This window comes from Marmota marmota, unplaced genomic scaffold, assembly GCF_001458135.2.
Source record: "Marmota marmota marmota unplaced genomic scaffold, marMar, whole genome shotgun sequence".
Lineage (NCBI taxonomy): Eukaryota > Metazoa > Chordata > Mammalia > Rodentia > Sciuridae > Marmota > Marmota marmota.
In genome coordinates this window covers 59,795,864-59,815,392 of record NW_025999900.1, presented here as the reverse complement: position 1 = coordinate 59,815,392, position 19,529 = coordinate 59,795,864, and positions in this window count along the sequence as shown.

Genomic DNA, 19,529 nt, shown 5'->3' with positions numbered 1-19,529 from the left:
CCGTATGCCTGAGCCCTGCGGGAAGGGCCTGGGCTGTTCATATTTGCTCTGTGGGGCACCTGGAGGCCCCGTGAAGGGGTCTTGAAGGAAGAAAGGAGTCGGACACCTAGAGCAGAGATCCCCTCTCTGACCCTGTCATCTTCCCTCTCTGAGGGCCTCCTGTGTGACACACACGGTTCTAGGCAGTGGGACAGGAGTCATGGATAAGATGGCAACAGTGGTGGCTCTGAGGGAACTTTTATTCCAGGAGGAACAGGAATCGTCCCTAACAAGCAAGTAAACAGGCCGTGTCAGAAGGTCCCGTGTGCCCTGAAGACACAGAGGAGGAGGCCAGCAGTCAGGCCCCTGCCAACCCCTGGCGGGCGGGGGCCGAGCCTCTGGCTCCTTGGAGGGGAGGTGACTCAGGCTCGGCACATGTGGTGCCCTTTTCTGGAGGCTGAAAGAATGCACCCTCCCCTGGGTGGTGGCAGTCCTACTCTTAGCGTGGTCCACTTGGGGACCTTGGCATTTGCCTTGTGTGCAAAGCCTCTGGGCCGTAGGTCCCTCCAAGGAAACCATCAAAGCCAGCATTGTCTGTGAGGAGGGCGGTGCTTTAGGAAGCCAGATGGGCTTGGTGCCTGGTGTGGGAAGCCACCTGTGTGCGTGTGTGACACTGTGTGCACGCCTGTGTGTGTCACACACCAGGAGTACAGAGAATGGGGCTCAGGTGCTGACTGTCCCTCTACTGCAGCTGGGTGGGTGCCTCTGCAGTCGCAGCTGTCTGAGAAGCACCCAAGGGCTGTGACAGGGGCTTCAGGGAGCACCCAGGGGACAGGCCTCAGGCTCCCTGGGGGCTGGTGCGCAGTGGTTGGCAGGGAGAGGACTGGGGATAACTGGGCTTGGTCAGCTCCCAGGCGCTGGCCCCAGCAGTGGGCACTGTCCTCAGGGCTGACGGGGAGCTCAGCCCCAGAAGCAGGCCCCTCCAGGAGCGAGGGGGCAGCCCCACAGAGCCAGCAGGGCCACCACAGTCTGCACCCCGAAGCAAGCTGCTCCCGAGGGACCCGTCTGCCCCTCCCCTGCCGCCTGGCGTGGTGCTGAGGCCTAGGGTTCAGAGGGCACCCCCAAGTCTCCAGGGGAGCCACCCCCTGTGGATCACCCCTTCAAACAGACAAATGAAAGTCAGTCCCCAGGCGGGCGCCCCCGGCTTGGCACAGACACATCGTAAACCTGGCGTCTGGAAGCCCTGGCAGGAGCAGGCATGTGCTAATTATAATCTGCCCAGCCTGCTAACGATCGTCCTTAAACTCTCCGAGGTGAAGGCTTCCAGGAGAAGGTCTCTGGGTGCTTTGGAGGGTCTCAGCTATCAGGTAGGCAATAGTGAGCCACATGTAGACTCTCCTAGGTGGCTCAGGGGACATCATCTTGCAGCCCCAGCAAAACTGGGACAATTTCAAATCCCTTGGGCTCTGCTGAGGAGCTACTGGGGAGACTAAGGCAGCAGGGGAACTTGCTGTGTGACCTTGGCCAGGTTACTTAACCACTATGAACCTAAACTCTATGATAACAGTGTGTGGGAGAACAGGAGGATGTGTGGCAGCACCTACACGGTGCTCAGGGCCTGGTAGGTATTTAGCAATGACAGTTCCCAGGTCTCTACCCGCCACCCCAGAAGTCTGGAAGGCTTCCTGGGGGCAGAGACCCAGAGCTGCTGGGCGAATGTAGCAGGCAGGAAAAGGCAGAGAGACGGCCCAAGCAACAAGGGGAGAAAGGAGAAACGGAGCCAGGTGACCCTGCTGCCAGCAGAGGGGCGGGGAGTGGGGACACAGGTGGAGGCGGGGACTTGTCTGCTGAGCATCTTGGGCTTTCTGGGGAAGCGCTGTGAGCCCTGGAGGGCCCTTGACCCTGAGTCCACAGAGACTCCTCTCTCTCCTGAGAGAACAGGCTGGTCCCTCTGCGTCCTGTCAAACAGGGAGCTTTCCTGAGAAAGGAATCCAAGGCCATTCATGCTTCCCGGGGATGTGCCTCCCAGGCTGGGGTGGCCCTTCTTACATAAGTCCAGGTGTCTCTGTGTCACTACGTAAACTGCTCCTGGAAGATTGCAGAGGTTGTCCTCCTCCATTGGAAATGAAGAGTGAGGGCTTTCTAGTCCACTGTGCTCCTGCTGCTCCCTTTGATGCTTGAGGAAACTGAGGAACAGAGAGGTTAACAGTCTTGCCTTAGGTCACACAGCTAAAAGAGAAGCCCAAACGAGTTTCGGACTGGCCCTACTTCAATATCTGCATCTTTTCTGTGTAGCAGTATGTGAATGTTAGACTCATTACTCCTTGTAATTTATTCTGAGTCTAATAGAACTAGGAAATCTTTTAATTTATTACTAGAAAGTCACTTTAAGGGTCTTTCATCAAAAAAAAAAAAATCCTTTTACTCCCACCTTAAGGAAATTGAAAATTTAAAACTGCACTGGGCTGGGGATGTGGCTCAAGCAGTAGCGCGCTCGCCTGGCATGCGTGCGGCCCGGGTTCGATCCTCAGCACCACATACAAAGATGTTGTGTCTGCCGAAAACTAAAGATAAATATGAAAAAAATTCTTAAAAAAAAATAAATAAATAAAACTGCACTGATAATGAAGAAGCAGACAGCCCATTCACCTCCATTTTTTTTTTTTGACATTTTTACATTATTTTCACAACAAAGCTTGGCAAACAGTGGCCTGTCGGCCACATGCTGCCTGTTTCTGTAAATCCAGTTCTGTTGGCACAGGGCCACGCTCATTTGTGTCTCATCCATGGCTGTTTTCACACCGCGGTGACAAGTTTGAAGAGCTGTGATGGAGACTATGTGGCTGTATTGACTGCCTCTTTCCAGGAAGAGCTCGCTATCGCTGCCGCCTGGGCTGGTACCCCAGGTTTCCTCTGCAGCCCCAGCTTCGTTCCAGGGGTGGATCCAGGTCTCCCTGCACATGGCCCAGAACATTCCATGGAACGGATGTCACAGACCTTCCTGAGCCGTCTTTGCTTACCCTCAGTGGGACGATCACAGTTGCAAATGCGTTGGGGAGACTCAGTTACGTCCTCAGCACTCACTCGGCTGGGCTGGGACTATGGGGAGAGCACTTGCTTAGCATGTGTGAGGCTTTGGGTTCGATCCCCAGCACTGCAACAAACAAAATCAAAACTAACCACCATCCAGTGTTCAGAGCAGCCATAAGAAATTTGTACTTCTTCCTTTTTTTTTTTTTTTTTTTTTGTACTGGGAATTGAGCCCAGGGATGCTCTCCCATGGAGCCACATCCCCAGCCCTTTTTGTTTTTTATCTTAAGATAGGGCTTCACTAAGTTGCCCAGGCTGGCCACTAACTTGCCATCCTTCTGCCTCGGCCTCCAGAGTTGCTGGAATCACAGGCGTGCACCACCGTGGACAGCAGAAGTTCGTAGTGTGATTATTCTTGTTTTCAGATGAGGAGGTCAAGTTAGAGGAGGCCAATGTACTAAGGCTGCGGAGCTTCTCAGCCACAGGCCAGGTCTGAATGGAGTCAGCCTGTCTCCTGAGTGCCGGCTCTCAACAGCTCTTAGGAGGAGTCCCAGGAAACCCAGGCTTTGTGCAGCCTGATTGGGGTCGGGCTCGGGCAGTGACTCACCAGGAGCGGGCCCCACCCTCCCTCCCACCCAGCTCACATCTCCCANTGTCAGGGGCAGGTGCCCTCAGGTGCCGGTTCTGTTTGCCCATCTGTGATCCTCAGCGCTGACCACAGCCTAGAGTAGGTGTTGGGAGGCGCTTTGTCATCAGGTGATTCTGTGTGTCCCAAGCTCTGCCGGGGAGAGAAGGTGACCCTGGTGGGGTCCCCGCTGGAAGATGAGCTGAGCCCAGCCGACCCTGCCTGTTCGCTGGGTGCTTCGCAGGCCCCGCCATCATCTGTCGTCTGCTCAGGCCCCTCTGGGGCAGTGAGAGCCAGCAGCTCCTGAACCCCAGGCCCAGGCCCTGTGGCGTCCTTGCCAGTCCAGGTGTCTTTGCCTGGACAGCTCTGCCTGATTCACTTTAGGTCATACCCCGGCCACGTCTACGGGGAGGCCCAGCAGGCCGGTCAGCGCAGCCCTGGCCGCGCATGCCTCCCCGCGTGTCCTCGCGCGGAGGGCTCCTGGGGTGGACGCCTCAGGGGCCCAGCAGTGGGGTTCAGCCTCCACCCTGCCTGGCTCTGTAGTCAGCTGGGCGTGTGATGGGAAGTCCGTCCTGACTCAAAAAGGAACCCCCTGTTGGCCTCCTGACTCACTTCCTCTGTTGGTGAGCTTCTGCGCGTGGCACGGGCACTAGGGCCAGACAGGCCTGGGCTGTTCCCAGCTCCGGGTCTTAGTAGCTGCCTGACCCGGGCAGGAGAGCTGGCCACTCCGAGCCTCAGTTTCTCCGTCTAGAAGGTGGCACGGCCCCCCTGCCCTGGTAGTTGAGGGACCCTTCGATACAGAAACAAACACCGGGCCATCACTGGGTGGGCCTCGCCCAGGGGACCCCTGGCTGTCCTAACTGGCATTTGGTGACATTTTATCCCACCCTCAGGAGCCTCTTTGCATCCGAGATGACTTTGACACTCATCCAGGGCCTTCACAGGGGCACAGATGAGCTTGGAGGAGGCGTTGGCAGCTCTGGGGCGTGGCCCAGGCTTACTAGAGAGGGGTTCTGAGGACCGACGTCAGGTGCAGGGTGCAGGTGCGGTGGGCGGAGGGACTGCTCCCTGCAGCTCCCCAGCCGTGTGCAAGTCCAGTCCCTTCTGGAGAAGATGCTTCTGCTGGAACTCTTGGCCTTTTTTTGAAGAGCAGGTTTAAGTAAAAAGCCTGCCTTAGGGTCTACCGACTCCCAAGGCGTTTTCTAGCATGCGACCTCAGGTGCCACGTAGCAAGGACCCTGCGGGACCGACACTGTCTCCAGATAGACGGTCTTGTGTTGCCTCGACTGCTGTGAGACCTGCCACCCACCCTGGATGCCACTCCTTTGCTCAGAGCCACCCATCCTGGCTCCCTACTGCACTGAGTAAAACCCACACACTCCTTGGAATCCTCGTCACCTGGGCTCCAGACCCCTCCCCGGCATGGCTTTCTGATGCCTCCCTTTGCTAACAATTCCACCCCCTCCTCAGCCTGCACTTTCCCACCCCCAGCTCTGCTCCTGCCGCTCTACCTGCTCCTTACACCTGTCCCCACTTCTCATCCCTCCGACTAAGCCAGGTGTCCCCTCCTGGGTGAGCCCCTCCCTGGGTGCTTGGTCCTCCAGAGCTCCTGGTGCATCTCTCCATGTAACACCATTTGGAACCTGTGGTCATGGAGACCACGGGCTGTGCACCTGTGGGCCTGCGTGACCCCGCACCCCATGCATCTGGGTGTGGGAGCCAAGTGATCTTGGATTTGACCCCAAATCTCCCAACTACTACTTCGAGACTTTGCGTAGGCCCTGGATCTTCTCTCAGCCTTGGTGTCCTCGTCTGTAAAATAGGGATGAATGTTAAGACCTGTCACTCAAGCACAAAAACACATTTTTACTATGAACTCATCAGATGCTGCTGGACTGAGTGGCTTCTCATAATAGATGGGTTTGTGGCTTTCGGGAATTCCAAGCACAGTGACGCCCCCTTGGGCTGAGAGCCCTGCCACTGGAGGCTGTGAATAAGGGCCTCACCAGCTTCCTTTCTCCTGAGCCTGCCAGGGGCCAGCAGGCTTCGGGTGACCAGGCTGTCCCAGAGGTGTCCTGCTCAGGCCAGTGCTCTGCCTGCCCACCTGCTGCATCTCCTGAGGGAGGCACTTCTGCTTTCCATCGGTTCCATTGTTGGATTTTAAAATTTCAGGTTGGGGATGAGGGTGCAGTTCAGAGCAGGTGTTTATCATGCAGGAGGCCCTGGGTTGCATCCCTGGCACCATAAAGAAAAACAATCCTATCATTTCTGTAATGCCCATAAGAACAGTTTAGACACAGGGAATGGCATCGGGCCCCTGAGGCGACCTGGGTCAGCAGCAGCCTCAGAATCTGACAGTCCCAGGTCCAAATCCCAGCTCTGCCTCTCGGGCAATTACAGTGAGCAGAGGTTTTCTCCACCTTTCAGAGGCCCAGGTTCCTTATCTCTGAAACAGAGGATAGCAACTTTCAGAGCTGCAGAGCGCCCGAGGGGGAGGGCCATCTTGGAGGTCACCTATCATGGGAAGGCTGCGACTTCTCTCCCTGTTTACCAACACTGTTGTTACCGTCTTTGTGATCACAGCCAGGCTGGTAGATAGGCAGTAGCTTCTCGTTCCATTTCCCTCATGGCTAATGGTTTGGACTCCTCTTCTGGGACTTCTGTTTTCCCGTGTACTTATTCGCCACTTGTAGGAACATCTTATTTCAAGAAATGTCTGCTCAGATCCTTTGCCTATTTTATAAATGGATCATTCATGTTTTTATTATTGAATTGTAAATGTTCCTTGAATATTTAGATACAAGTCCTCTGTCAGTTACATAACTTACTAAATCTTTCTCCCACCATCTTCCCTTATTTAATGGTGGGGGCCTTTGAAGCACAAAAGATTTTAATTCTGATGGTGTCCAATTTCTCTATTTTTTCTTTTTGCTTGTGATTTTGGCATCACGTCTAAGAAACCACTGTCTAATCCAAGGCCAGGGGTCTATGCCTCTGTTCTCTTCTAGAGTTTCATAGTTTGGGCTCTTACATCTGGACCTTTGACCTACCGAGTTAACTCTGCACTTGGTGGGAGGTAGGGGTCCAACGTCATGCTTTCCTTGTGGATATCTGGTTGTTCCAGCACTGTCTGTCAAAAAGATTATCCTTTCCTCATTTAATTGGTTTGATGCCCTTGTTGAGAATTGCCTATAAATATGAGGGTTGACCCTTTCTTTATCTGTGGGTTTTTTGAAGAAGTGGAATGCTCCCCTTCAGAAGCGCAGGATGTCTTTATACAAAGATAAGTCCTGGCCATAGCTCTGTGGCTGAGCTGCTGGAAGATCCTGGGTGAGTCTGTTTCCTTCACTAAATCTCAGTCTCTCTGTCTAAAACACAGCACAGCTAGGTAAGAGGGTTTCTGAGCATTGGCTCAGTTGTGACATGAGGGCACTCAGGAAGGTTTGCATGGATCCTTTCTTTCCTCTGCTCCTTGGAGTGTCTCGCCATCCCATGAGGCCCACCCCTGCAGCCTGTCCTAAATCAGGGGGGGCAGTTCCAGCAATATTATTGCTGTGCACATTCATTTAGTAAGCCACGCTCCTCTCCCACTCTGCAAGCTGGGATCCAGGCCTGAGTGTCCAGTGGAAGACAGACTTATCAGCAAGTAATTCTGAGTGGAGTGGACATGCTGGCTAGCCCTTGGTACTGTAGGCGGAAGGTACAGGCAAAGGATGGCAACACATGACTTTGCTGATAGAGCCCAGGCCTGGTCCACAGGGTGAACATTTGCTTTAGGCCATATCTGAAGGGTGGAGCTGTGGAGTAAGGCCACCATGCTCTGCACCTGCCCCTCAGCAGCGGCAACTATTACCTCACTCACACTTTGAGCTCTAACCAGTACAACACACCAAGTAGGTGCTGAGCACGGGTCTACCAGTACAGTATCCTGGTTAGGGAGTAAACTCTGGAGCTAGAATTCTTGAGTTCCAATCCTGGCTCTGCATGCTCCTGAGAAGGTTATTTAACATCTTTGTGTTTTGTTCCCTTATTTATACCATGGGTATGTATTTATGCTTGTTGGAATATTTGTTTCTAAAGCTTGATAAAGTGCTTTATTAAATGGCATGGCACAGCTCTTACAGGTTGAAATTGTAGCTTGAAAAAAAAATGCAGCATTCACTCCAACATGTTATGTTCAATCCACAATTGGTTCTTATAGCCCACGGCCAAGACACGTTGTAACATGGTAACATGGTACGATTAGCCTCTTGATTGTTCGAGCAGAAGATAATTAAAGCCCTTTACACTTGGAGTGATCAGGGCTGCTCAGAAGCCTGGATTTCCCTTATTTACAATGATTCTGTTCAAATAAGTCTGGAGGTGAAACCCATGTGGCCCTTCCTTTCACCACACCCTCTGCACTAAAGCTCACCCAATCTCAGAGGCATGGAAGTCAGGTGGCGACAACTGCTCCTGTTTTAGCAATAAGGAGACTGCAGTCATGGAGCTGGTGGGTGGCAGAGCCCTCACTGGAACCCATGTCCCCTAAACCCACTTCTCGGCCGGCTCCACCCCATGCTGACGTCCACTGTTGCCCTTAGAGCTTGCCTTTCTCAGGTTTCACTGAACCAGCAACATGAATATATTTCAAGAACTGATGCTGGCAGAGGGAGGCACATCCTGGTTCCATGCTTTTTTCTTTCTTTTACCTCTTTCTTTGAGTGTATGTGGGGCGGGGTGGAGGGCGGTTACTGGGGATTGAACCCAGAGGTGCTTTACCACTGAGCCACATCCCCAGTCCTTTTATTTATTTATTTATTTATTTATTTATTTATTTATTTTTTAAATAATTTTTTAATATTTATTTTTTAGTTTTTTTGGCGGACACAACATCTTTGTTTTTATGTGGTGCTGAGGATCGAACCCGGGCCGCACGCATGCCAGGCGAGCGTGCTATCGCTTGAGCCACATCCCCAGCCCCCCAGTCCTTTTAAATATTTTATTTTGAGACAGGGTCTCAGTGAGTTGCTTAGGACCTTGCTAAGGTGTTAAGGCTGGCTTTGAACTCCTGTCTCAGCCTCCCAAAACAACTGGGATTATAGGAGTTTGCCACCATGCTGAGCAGCTCTCTTCTTTAATTAAAAAAAGAGAGGGGAAAAAAAAACCCTGAACATCTTTTGAATACATAATAAGTACCAACAGGGATAGGTGCTCTTATTTGCATTTTCCAGATTTATCTCTCCATTAACAGTATTTGTATGCACCAGCTGTATGTCAGCATCTGTCCCCAGTACTGGAATTAAAATAGGCAAGGGCTCAGGTGCTGTTTATCTGAAGCGAAAGCAAGCTGAGTTCGGAGCAGCTGGACTGTGGTCGCTTCCTATAAATCAAAGGTTGTTGATCTTCAACGCTGATGCTAGGAGGTTCCAGGGCTGACGCACATGCTGTGCAGGAATCCAGGTCCAGTTTGGGACCTTCAGGAGGATACAAAGGGGCCCCAGGGTGGTGGAATAGAGGCCCCACGGAAGTGCTCTGTGGGAGTTGAGAGAGCCTGTGCACATTTGGTGAGTCTATTTTTCTGCTTTTACATCCTCCTGGCTGTTGGTTCTAGGTGCCTGGTTTTGTCCCAAGAGTCACCCGTTCAAGGAGCTGGCTGGCAGCACCCTTGGAATTGGAGCAGGTCGCTCTTGGCTGAGTCTCTCCCGGTCACTCAGCTCCTCACGCCCTTGGCCTCTGCCAGCTGGCCCGGTGCTGAGCACACTGGGGAGCTCTATAGGGAGAGAGGCCTGGGCAGTGCTTGGTACAGAGTCACCGCCTAGCAAGGGCTTCCTGGACTACAAGTGCAAAATCAACAAGACGTTTTGCCATTTGTGCTGTGAGTGAAAGCCACCACATGCTATCACTACACACCAGTTAGAAGAGCTGAGATTAAAAAGATTAACCATGTGAAGTGCAGGCCGGGGTGTGCGGGAACCGGCGCTCTCACAGACGCTGGTGGAAATACCAAGCCTCTCAGCCACCTGGGAGCACAGTTTGGCAGCTTCATAAAACAGTGCCCAGGTGCCATTCTGTGATCCGGCACTCATTGGCATTTATATACCAGGGAAACAAAGTCTTCTATCCACACCTGGGTGCTATAGCAGCCTACCTGTGACAGCCAATGCCAGCCACCAGTGGGCCAAGGAATGACCAACCCATGGAAGGTCCTGCTCTGGAATATAGCTTAGCAATAAAAAGGAAGGAATCATCGATACTGGCAGCAGGAGGTGGGGGGATGGATCTCCTAGTGGTCATGATGAATGGGAGAAGCCAGACCTCTCAAAAAAAAAAAAATATATATATATATATATAAATAAAAGGGTTCCTGCTGTATCTCTCCATTCCATTTGTGCACTAAACTCTAGAAAAATGGAGCTAATCATTAGTGACAGTGAAGAGTTCCGTGCCTGCCTGGGACGGGCTGTCGGTAGGCCCAAGGAATTATAAAGAGGATCGGGAACTCAAGGATGGGTTCATTGTCTGGATGGGCTGGTAGCTTCGTAAGTGACTTGTCTGTGTCAAAACTTACCAAATTGTGCACTTTAACTATGAGAAGTTTCTTGCTTGTCAGTGATGCGCCCCACAAAAGTGTTAAAAGTAAAATCTCCAGCCAGCCATCTGTAAGATGAATCCCACCTGCTCCTTCAGGGACCGCCCGTCTGTGCCACCAGACAGGAGCAACAAGATACAAACAACACGCAGGGGGGGTTTCCTGTCCCTGCTCTCCCTCTGCCACCTGAGCCTCAGTCCTCTCACTGAGCAGTGGGACCACTCCCAGGGCTGCTGGAGGACAAAGGACACGGGGCCCCAGGAGACCCAAGCAGGGGAGAGGTCCTTCCTGCCAAGGTCGAGGAAGCTGCCCCTGAGTGGCCCTGGCTGGATGTCTAAAGCAGAACAGGGAAGGCCTGGGAGCAGGAGGCGCGAAGGGGCCGGCCTGGCCTCAGCAAGGACTTCCCAGGCAGAACTAGCTTGGGGGGCAATGCCCAGGCCCAAAGGTTCTAGAAACATGGCCTGCAGGGACCAGGAGCACCCTGGCAAGTTAGGGCGAGGTGGGAGCCCCTTCCATGAGGGTCTGCTCTAGAGATATGAGTTCTAGGGGAAGTCTTAAAAATTTTGTGTAAGAAACACAAAATATCGTGCACCCTGCATCGAGCCCCTGCTTTCTGCTGTGTCTGATGTCGCATTGGTGAGTTGTCAGTAAGCGAGGACACTGTGCTGTGCTGCCCATTTTCCTCTAAAGGGCCTGTTCGTGTGTGATCTGGGTTTGAGGCAGCGGGAGGCACGCAGTGAGGCATCAGTGGTCACTGTGGTGACAGTCCAGCGAGCAGACACTGGTTTCTGTGGGAGATGCTTGGGGAGGTGGGGCCAGCCAGCCAGGCAGGCAGGTCTGGTGGGTGCAGAAATGTTCCCTCTGTAGGGGAGACTGTGTCTGAGGAGAGGAGGAGCTGGGGGGACTGGGTCAGACCTGGTTGGCACACACCTCTGACTCCCAAGGCCAACAAGATCAGGGAGGGGGCTGGAGAGGGTAGCATGGGGGTTGTGGGTCAGTGCCACGCCCCAGAGATGCTGGCAGGGTGAGGACAAGTATAGGGACTTGGAGTGAGTTCCTGCTGGCTCCACCCCACTGGGACAGATCTCAGGGAGGGCTGTGGCATGGGTTGGGCCTCGCCCCAGGCCAGTGGAGAGCTGTCCTCGGCCCAGGGCTTTGGAGAGTCCATCTCCAGGGGCGTGGGACTGCAGGTGATGGGTTCCTGCTGAGGCAGGGGCTGGGCAGCGCTCCTCCTCCGCTCTCTTGCCCTGTTCCCCACACTGAGAGGATGCCTGTTCCTGCCCCCTCCCCTGGCCCCTGGTCCCATATGAACATGGCTGGTGCTGGGGGGGTAGTGGGAGAAGTTCCACTCCTTCCTGTGGACTCAGAGAAGGCCCTGAGCTCCATGGGGAGGCAGGGCCCAGAGAGGAGGGGGCCAAGGGAGGAAGGGGAGACAGCCTGGTGGGAGCAGAGGAAACAAATACCTGTGTTCTGTCTGGCATTCTGGGAGGCCCAGGGTCTGGGGACAGGGGTGGCCACCCTCAGGTCTATTAATCAAACACCAGCACATGCAGCTGCTCTGGAAATGAAGCCCCTGGTGGGTAGGGACAAGCAAGGGAGATCCCTGCCTTTTAGATTTCTAATTTTGGCCCACTTGACCCAAGCCTGATCATAGCGCCAAATCCCGCCACCAACAAATTCACACAGACAGATCCCCTTCATAGCTGGAGTAAGCTCCATCCTCGGTGACCTTAGACATCCCCTAAACTGGTGGCTCAGAAACATTATCTAGAAACTAGTTAGAAACGACTACTCCCGGGTCCTACCCTCCACGATTTAGAAACTGGGGTGGGGCCAGCAATCTGCTTTAAGAAGCCCTCCAGGTGAGGGGTGGGTGTGTGCAGAAGTGCTGGCCCCCAGCACTCTTCAAAGGGGTGTTGTGTTGTGTGTGTGTTACGACACTTAGTAAGAAATCCATGACAACACTTGATAACACACATCCATTCTACATGTTGCACTTTGGATCAAGATCCCCGAATTAATTTCACAACCCATGGAGAGGTCATGACCCCAGTGTGAAAAAACTGCAGCTTCGCAATAATGCCTGGGGTCAGACTGGCGACACTAATGGGCCTGCCCACATCAGCCTGGGACAAGACACTCAGCATCCCAGCCAGCCTCAGACAGTCCCTGACACCCTGCCCAGCGCTGTGGGCCTCAGCAGAAGACCCGTCCCCTACCTCCTGCCCTCTGACCCGCTCTGCTCACCCACTCTGCCAGCAGCTCCTGGGACCCAGCAGGTCCTGAGAGGGGCGGTGAACTCCCGCATCCTCTGATTGGCTGCCCTCCTGGAGCCTGAGCCAATCACAACTGGCCAGGAAAAGCTAAGGCTCCACCCTTTGGAGCTACTGCCCCGCCCCTGGGAAGCCCCTAGGAGGACCCACCACCTGCTCTAGGGTCCTCCCTAGGTTGTTCTCCTACCTCTGTTCACTGGGCCACTTAGGTTTTGACTGCAGGCTGCCAAGGCCAGTGTTTCCCAGGGAGAAATCCTGGCACCCTCCAGCCGTGCCTGTTGATGGAGAGCTTGGGAGTTAATTTAGGAGCTATGTGAGGTGCTGTTTTATTGCTGGCCTATCTGGGTTAGGAGGTGGGCCAGCGAGCCGCTGGTTTCAGTGCCAAACACCATTTATCTAGGATGGCGGGCTGATTTAAAGTCACTCTCAGCGCTCTTGCCTTGGAAGCAGTTGCTGGCTTGTGCTTTTGTGACTGGGACTATAAAGTGGACCTCACAACCCCCCACAAAGTGGGGTTTGTTGTATGACCTTTGCAGTCGTGCCTCAGTATCCACCAGGGCTTGGTTCCAGAACCCCCCACAAATACCCAAATCTGCAAACGCTCAAGTCTGTTACATAAAACGGCACAGTATTTGCATAGGACCTACAGACACCCTCCTATAGACTGTCATCTCTGGATTACTTATAACAATATAATGTAAATAGTTGTTAAACTGTATTTCTTAGGGAATGATGACAAGGAACAAAGAAGTCTGTACAGGTTTAATAAAAATGCAAGTTTAAAAAAAAAAAAAACTTTTTTTTTTTTTTTTAATATATACCAGAGATTGAACCCAGGGTGCTTAACCACTAAGCCATATCCCCAGCTCTTTTTATTTTTTGAGACAGGGTCTCATTAAGTTGCCTAGGGCCTCGTGAAGTTTCTGAGGCGGCTTTGAACTTGGGTCCTTCTACCTCAGCCTCCCAAGCTGCTGGGATTACAGGTGTGCGCCAATACAGCCTGCCTAAAAATGTTTTTGATCTGTGGTTTGGCCAGCCATGTAGCCAATGGTCAGAAGGAGGTTGAGGCCCCTGGAGCCTGTGTGGCTTCCATGCAGTCCCTGTCCAAGCCTCTGTGTGGCTACCTCTATGGTGGGATAAAACCCAGGGATGGTTCCCAAATCTAGATTCAGCTGCCTTGGAGAGCCGGAAGAATATATAGAAGATAGCACTACAGTGTCTGGTCTGAGGCTGGTTTGTCCTCCATGGGAGCCCCCTGACCCTCCTTTGTACACACTTTGCTCTTAAAACCGCCTTCTGTTCAGCCAGTGCACGAGAGGCTCACGGAGGCCCATCTGTCGGTGTCCTGGGCTGTGGCCTCTCCTCAGCATCCTCTGCGATCTCTGGGCGGATTGCTTTCCTGGAGTCCGTTGGAATACACTTTGCGGTTGAACCCAGCTGTGTCTCAGTTCCTGAAATTCCATCTGAGTATATGAGGGCAGTGGGAAGGAGGGTGGAAGGGTGGGAACTCCATGTGACAGGGCAGGACTGAGTCACAGTGCTGGTGAGTCACAGCCCACCGGGACTCTGGGTGGGTTTTTGGTTGGCGGCCCCTGGCTGGGTTCACCCGGCGGGAACCCCAGGCTGTACACTCTCAGGGCCGCTGCAGAGCCTGGTTGTCTAGAGCCACATCCCAGTACTTCCTGGGTTCAAGAACAAAATGTCAGAAGGTTGCTGGGTTGGCACAGGGCAGGCGTGGCCAGGCAGTAAGACGGATGCTGCCTGGCAGCGGGGGCTCGCCTATTTGTCCTCCACTCTAGCTCCTCCAATCCCCGAGGGTCCCTTTCTGAACTTGGATCTTACTGAAGGCCTGCAGAGCTGTCTGCCCCGGGCTCCCTGCACTGCGTGGCAGCTCTCAGTGGGTTCTGGGGTACAGACAGGGCGGGTAGGCTGTGTACACCGTGGGGTTGAAGAACAAAAGCTTTGGACTTTAGCTGTCCTGGGTTCAAGCCCCGCTCTGCATCGCTGTTACTTGGGGCGGTGTCCTCAGTATCGCTGAACCTCGGTTTCCTCAGCCACAAAATAGGGAGAATAGTAAACGTCTCACTGTCCTTTGTGGGTTAAATAAGTTAATAGCTATAAACAGACAAACGTGGGCCATGACTATTATCTTTCACCCTGGATCCTCCCCTTTGGGACAGGTTATTGATTTCTGTGAGTTTTAGTTTCTTTCTTTGTAAAATGGGACTAGTAATGCTAGCCGTGTCACTGTCACTGTGAACCTGGCTTTGCCCCTTTCTTGTAAGGCAGCGGGTATGGTGTCATGGTTTAAGGGTGCCCCTATTGGGATTTAGCTGGGTCCTGAGCAGGGTGCTTGGAACCCTGGATCTTCAAATAGAAGTGGTGTCACGGTGTTAGCCAACTCCTGGAGACTTTTCAAATGCTGTTCAGGAGTCTGAGGGACGGAGGCAAGGGGCTGTCCTGACTTGGTCCTTACTTGGGTGTCAGCACCTCACAGTGGCACTGCAGAGACATAGAGGGGCTTCCCCCTGCAACCTCCGCCTCCTAGGGCCTGGGAAGAAAGGGAAGGCAGAGGAGAAGCTCTAACCACTGACCCTGGGGTTAGGGCGCTGGGTTCCCAGTGGCCATCCATGATGCTGAGCTGGCAGGAGGCCAGTGCCAGCCTTTCTATCAGTGCCAAATGCCCGGTCTTTCCTGCTAGGATGGTCCTCTGCAGGCCACATTGCAACTTGACCATTTGTTCTTGGGCCTGGGACAAGTGTCCTTCTTCTGTGGTCTCTGATGGGCAGGCTGTAGCCTGGGAGCTCACATCCATTCCTCCCTGTCCCCTGCTCCACCCACAGTCAGAAGTGCACCCTGCAGGCTGTGTGGCACAGGCTCCTTGGTGCTGGCTTCAGGCTGAGCCCGAGCTAACGCCACAGGGCCCAGGCAAGGACAAGGCTGGGGCTTCCTCCCACAGCCTCGCCATCCTGGGTGGGGCCTCCTGTTCTGCGCTCGGTGGCCCCCGACCCAGGATCCCTTTGCCTCTGGTAGCTCCTCGGCTCCTTCCCCTGCATGCCATTCCCCTGGTTTGTAGCAGGACTCAGTGGGTCACTCCGCCTCTCTGGACCCCAGATGATCCAGGGCTGCTGTCCTCCTGGGCAGTTGTGCCTGGTGCCCCGCTGGCGGGTGGAGCTGGGCCTCACCTGGGAGGCAGGTGATCCGTGAGTCAAACTGGGGCTTTGGAACCAGCAGAAGGAGGCTCCAGTCTTAGTGCGGCCTCAAGTGGCTCTGGCCTGCAGGCTCCCCGTCCCTGTACTGTCCCTGAGCTGCTGTCTACAAGCAGGAGCTCTCCTGGCCTGCCCCACTGGCGCCTACGTCTGAGAGGAAGATGCTCCGCTACCCTGTGTGGGGCGGAGGAGGCTCTACCAAGGCCCCTGCCACAAGGCCAAGTCCAAGGATGGAGGGACCATCCTCACCAACGGGGTGTGGAGACCCAGTGGGGGCTTTGCAAACTCCTGACGTAATGCAGCCACTTGGTTATTCCACAAACGAAGGCCCCCTCCCCCTGGCCGTAGTTCGTGGTTGGCTGCGTCTGCAGTCTGCATCTGATTGCCCGCCCCCTCTGTTAACCTCACTTCTCTGTGACAGCTCAGCCTCCTCAGTCAGCCTTCCCTGTGGCTCTCATTAAGGTTCCCTTTTTGAGGAGATGGCTCAGGCCTGGCACTCAGGTTCTGGAAGCTTCCTGACCTCTCCCACAATGCACCCTCGCAGCGTTCCGGACAGGCTGTCTCCAGCTGTGCCCAGGGCCTTGGCCACCTTCCTACGGGCTGCTCCGCCTTCCCAGCCAACGGCTCTGGCCCAGGTTTTAAGTCCTTAATCTGTTTCTGGTCTGCCCTGTCACCTGCCCCAACCTGGGTCTTCTACCTCAAGAAAAAAAGAGAAAAAAAAAAATACTCCTCTTCTGGATGCCATTGGTGATGGCCACGTGGCCACTGAGACCCAAGGCTGTTCCCTCTCTGTCTCTTCCACAGGCTGCACTTGCCTGGACCACAGTGGTCAGTGTCCTCTCGGAGGCCCCCTTGCTGCCCCGACAGACAGCTGAGAGACACACCCAGAGCCCACCCCTTGCTGCCCCTTTCCGGAGACCTTCCCCTTCCAGGGGCCTAGAAATAGAAGCAGCTTTATTCATTCATTTTCACCCAAGCACTTTTTCTTGCTGAAATGCTGCTTAGAAATGCTTACAAAATGCATAGTTCTTTATTATTATCATTATTTTTACTTTTGAGGTTACTTTCTTTTCTTATTAAGTGCAACAAAATTAATTCTAGATGGATTAGAGTACTAAACATTAAAAAATAATACCACAAAATGATTAATATAATGTGGGAACAAATATATCCACACACGAATGTGATTGTGACCTGTTAAACATTTCTTTATGTAATAAAACAAGGTAAGGAAATATTTGTCCGATATGTCAAGAACTGAAACCTATGCGAAAATCTTGAAAAGCCTGTTAGAAGACTGTTTAAAGGGCATCTACAGATGCATAAAAAGAGTAGTCAGAAACTAGAGGAAGAAGATTCTACATGATTTTGATAAATTTCTACAAATGTAACTTGTTTAAAATAGATTTGGAATCAACCAGATTCTTCAAAGGCATTACTGATTAGTTGGACGTCTTCTTTTTAATTAGCTCGCAGTAGCTGCCTGTCTATGGGGCACAGCTGCTGCTTCAGTACAGGGAGCCTTGGATCCGAGGTGTGCGGTCCCCTGGGGTAACCAGCACCTGCCTGTCCCTGTCCTTTCCTTCGGTTCGAGCTCCCCTCCCCGAGTTCTTCATGGCTGCTGTGAACGGGGTCCCTTTTAAAATGCCATCTCCTTATTAACCAACTTAAAGATGAGAGTCCCCCCGCCCCCGCAGAGAGACAGGGTCATGCTCCGTGGCCTTCCCTTGTCCTGGCCCTGCGTAGCGGCCATCTGCACTGTTCCCAGGCTCAGCCAGCCCCGTGTGTCCATCCCCGTGAACCCTGGCCATCGCCTGAAGCTATTGTCCCCATACCAAAACTCCTGCTGGTTCCTGTTGCCCTGAGGGTCAAGTCCAGCTCCTGGATGCAGCTGCTGAGAGACTCTGACCTGGCCCTCACGCCCCCATCCCGGCTTTCGCCATCGCCCCTCCTCTCCCCCCCCAGGGAGCTGCGAGCCCCTCTCCTTTGCCTCATAGGCATCACCCCGCCCCTCAGCTGCTTCCTGAGCCCCCAGTAGCCCCCCCTTTGTGGTCCCCAGGCCTGTCTCTCAAGGCCCGCCTCAGCCTGTGCTCTGACCACCTGACCACACGTCTGTGTCCCTTAGTGAACAGGTGGTCCTGTGAGGCCACACTCCTGTGTCTCCACTCGCAGCCCCTGGCACGCTGTGTGGCTGCAGTCCACTAGTCTAGCGGCCGGCGGGCCCCTTGCTGTCCTAGAGCCCCCGGGTGGTCAAGGGCTGCTGTCTGGCTGCCAGTCCTGAGAGGGGAGACCCTCTACCCAACACTCGTGGTGTTCAGGGAGGAAGGAGCAGCGTCCGCCTGTGGAGGGTGCTCTGGGAGCCGCCCACGGGGTGGTTTCCTGGATCACAGTAGGTGTTACTCATTTTCCAGGTGAGGAGATGGATACCCAGAGCGGTTGAGTGGCTAGATGTCCTGCAGCCAGCGAACCATGAGGCCTGGGCCACGGACCATCCGGTCCTTCCACCTGTGAGGCCTGCCCTACCCCAGACCACATGCCGCCAGCTTGGGGGAGCAGTGGTGTCCTGAAGTTGTGGGTTGGCGCCTTGGGCCATCTGCACAGGAGTTGGTAGCTACAGCCCGTGGTCCTGGCCCAGCTGGTGGCCGGCTCTTGTCCACTCAGCAGGCCAAGGATGGCTCTCACATTTTTCACGGAGCCAGGGAACCAATATTCAGCAGAGCATGCGTGAGGCCCATGCAGCCATCCACAGCCACAGATGCCATGGAAGTGTGTCCCCTGCATGGAAAATGTCCCCTGGCCATTCTACCTTGGATGTGATTCAAGGAATGCCCAGGGGCTGCGAGCAAATGGGAGCTGTGGGAGGCGGCTTTCCTCAGCTGCTTTGTGGGGTGCAGTGAGGCAGAAGCAGTTCTCTGGGCTGGCTGAGGAGGGTCTCGTGAGCAGACAAAGGGAGCAAAGGACAAAAGTGACTGACAGTCTGAGGGCAGTGGTTGGTCCCCAGGCCTGTTGTGTGGCTGGGCTTGTCCTGGCTCACAGGGGCCTCGGTCACAACCTCAGAGATCCCTCAGGGACTCCTGGTCCATTTCTTTGTTGCTATAACAGAATACCTGAGACCGGCAGACTTATGAAGAATAGAGGTTTATCTGGGCTGAGGGTTGTGGAGGCTGAAAGTCCAAGAACATGGCAGCAGTGAGGACCTCGTGCTGCTTTAATTCATGGTGGGAAGCGAAAGGGCAAGCAGGTGCGTGCAGAAGAGAAACGCAAGGGGCAGCTTCGCCGTGTACCACCCACTCCCATGGTAACTAGCCTCGCCCCAGAGAGCGAGAACTCACTCCCAAGAGAAGCAGCCGAGTGCCGCAGCAGGGGGTTAGTCCCTCGTAACAACCTGATCACCCCTTAGAGTTGCCACCACCCCACAACCCCCCTTATAGTGGGAATCAATGCCAACATGAATTTCACTGGGGACAAGTCACATGCAAACCTGAGCACAATTCGACACTCACCGCATACAGATGGGGACACTGAGGCCCAGAGGGACAGGCGCTTGCTCAGGGAACTATCCAGACTCCAAATCCAAAGCCCCCTGCTTGCCCCATCTCAATTTTTCCTGGGCATTGAGCAGGACCCTCTCCCCCCACCCCAGCAATATCATTGAGGACGGGGTCATCGAGGGCAGGGGTCTCCGTGGGGTCAGGGAGGAGGACAAGAGATGGGGCAGGGCCAGTGACAGGCTGGCTGAGGGCTGGTGGGGGCAGTGGAAGACCAGGTGGCTCAGATGCTGGTGGCCCAGCTGCAGAGGGCTGTATTGGACGCTCCTAGGGCTGTCCCCGGGAGCGCAGGAT